Raw genomic sequence first — 2500 nt, 5'->3', positions numbered from 1 at the left:
GGAAGAGAGGAAAGGAGGAATGGAGGGAGGGAAGAAGGAAGGAGGGAGAGATGGAGGAAGAAAAGATAGGAAAACAAGTGATAACAAAGGCGAAAGAAAAATGGAAAGAAAGAAAGAAAAAAGAAAGAAATAATGAAAAAAAAGGAAGAGAGAAACGAATAAAATAAGCAAAAACAAAGAAACAAACAATCAAACAAACAATAAAAACGAAAGAATGAACGAAAGAAGGAAAGGAGGAAGGAAAGAATGAAGAACAAAAAAAAGAAGAAAGGAAAGAAGGAAGGGGAAAGAAGACAAATGACTATCGACAGGCGGAGAAATTGTAAGAGAAAGACAGGAAATGAAAGAATAGAAGAGAAATACAACACAAGATACGATAAATAAAAACAGATGACGAAATATAAGAGGGAACGATGCAATAAAATAAAAAAAATAAATAAATAAAAGTAAATGTATAAATAAATAAATAAAATACAACCAGTAAAAAAAAAATCCACAAAACATAATAAAATGTGAAACGAAACTATACAACAAAATATAATTGAAATGCAAAATAAATACATTAAAATAAAATGAACTAAAAAAAATAAATAAATGAATCGATGCAGAAAAAAATAAATAAATAAACAAGAAGAAATAGCAAATGAAATGATGGAAAATAAAAGTACAATAAAACAAAGAATAACAATAAAATACAATAAAAGAGGGAAGATATAAAACAACAAAGGGAAAAAAAATAAATGACAACAAAAAATATATATATATCACCAAAGACGCCATTAAATGAGAGAGAGAGAGAGAGAGAGAGAGAGAGAGAGAGAGAGAGAGAGAGAGAGAGAGAGAGAGAGAGAGAGAGAGAGAGAGAGAGAGAGAGATGCAACGACGATAATAAATAAGAGAAAAATGGGAAGTGAAAATAAACTGTAAAGAAAACGGGCGAAAAAATGACAATAAACAGTTCAAATATTATTTAAGAACTTGACGTTAAAAAGAAAAAGAAAAAAAAAAAAACAGAAAACGTGAGTCGAAATAGAATAGGATGTAAATACAAGAGAAGAAATAAGATGATGAAAAAAAATAAATAAATAAAAACAGCGATTAGAGTGAAGAAAATAAGAGTGAAAATCAATATGAAAGAGAAATATGCTGAAAAATGTAGAAAATAAATAAAGACATGAAAGAAATGTTATCCAGGGTAAAATGAATAAGTAAAATGTACACAACACTCCACACACAAAATCTGAGGACAAAATTTGAGGAAAAAGTATTAAAGTATATCGTAAATAAATAAAGAAATTAGTAAAACCACCAGACAAATCAGGAAAACTTTACAAAGCAAACTAAAGACAAAACAGATAAAGAAAAATTGAAGAAAACGAAATTTACAAACACATCACACGAAGGAAAATATAAAAAAAACATATAAACAATAAAAACAAAATAATAAAATAAATAATAAAAAAACATCAAAAATTACCAAAAAAAAGCAAACTAGTGAAAATTATATATATAAAGAAAACAAAATAACGTAAAAAGTAAAAAAAAAAAATAGATAATCAAGATGTCACAAAACGTAGAAAAATAACAACAAAAAACAAACAAACAAACAAACAAACAAAATATATAAAAAGAAAAAGAAAAAAAACAAGAAAACTCAGTATCATAGCATTTCCCATAATTTTATTCATTACCTCCATTTCACAGCTGATTTTATTCATTACAACCCTCCTACATCAAACCACAACACATCCCAACCAACCCCTCTTCCCTCACAAGAAAAAATAAATAAATAAAGAAAGAAAGAAAGAAACCTCTCCACTTTCCACTCTTACCAAACCACACACAAAAAAAAAAAAAAAAACAAGAAAAATATACATCATCTCATTATTTTCTTATTCTTTCTATCATCTTTTTATAACCTTTTCTCTATAGTATCACATATTTTTTTATTCGATCGCACGGTGCCTGGCTGGGCGAGGAGGAACAAAAGGCGATCGAGGCAGCGAGGCTATAGCTTGAAGGGGTTCGGGCGGTGGCTTAAAGAGGACCCGATCGCCCAAGAGGAGGATTCAAGAGGCTATGAGAGGTGAAGGGAAAAGAGAAGGAGAGAGATGCCATAGAGAGATACTGAAGGGAGGAAGGAAGAGAAGTGGGGGGAAGGAAGGGGGAGGGAAGGTGATTAAAACTAAAGGGAGTGTTATGTATAGGGTCAGAGAGAGAGAGAGAGAGAGAGAGAGAGAGAGAGAGAGAGAGAGAGAGAGAGAGAGAGAGAGAGTCAAGCTAGTTCAAGAAAGAACGTAGTAGCAGTTGGTTGTTTTAATAGAATAATTTGTATTATAAAGAGATTGAGCTATTAAAGAGAGAGAGAGAGAGAGAGAGAGAGAGAGAGAGAGAGAGAGAGAGAGAGAGAGAGAGAGAGAGAGAGAGAGAGAGTGTGTGTGTGTGTGTGTGTGTGTGTGTGTGTGTGTGTGTGTGTGTGTGTGTGTGTGTGTGTGTGTGT

General features: G+C 31.5%; 1 protein-coding gene across 1 annotated transcript in view; it reads right to left on the bottom strand.

The window, feature by feature from the left end:
• LOC135090110 (muscle calcium channel subunit alpha-1-like) overlaps positions 1 to 2500 on the bottom strand; it is a 248598-nt gene that overhangs the window by 217341 nt on the left and 28757 nt on the right. The gene's annotated exons all lie outside the window — the stretch shown is intronic.

This window comes from Scylla paramamosain, chromosome 34 (assembly GCF_035594125.1).
Source record: "Scylla paramamosain isolate STU-SP2022 chromosome 34, ASM3559412v1, whole genome shotgun sequence".
NCBI lineage: Eukaryota > Metazoa > Arthropoda > Malacostraca > Decapoda > Portunidae > Scylla > Scylla paramamosain.
The sequence above is the reverse complement of the archived record's forward strand: the minus strand, read 5'-3'. Positions and strand labels throughout refer to the sequence as shown.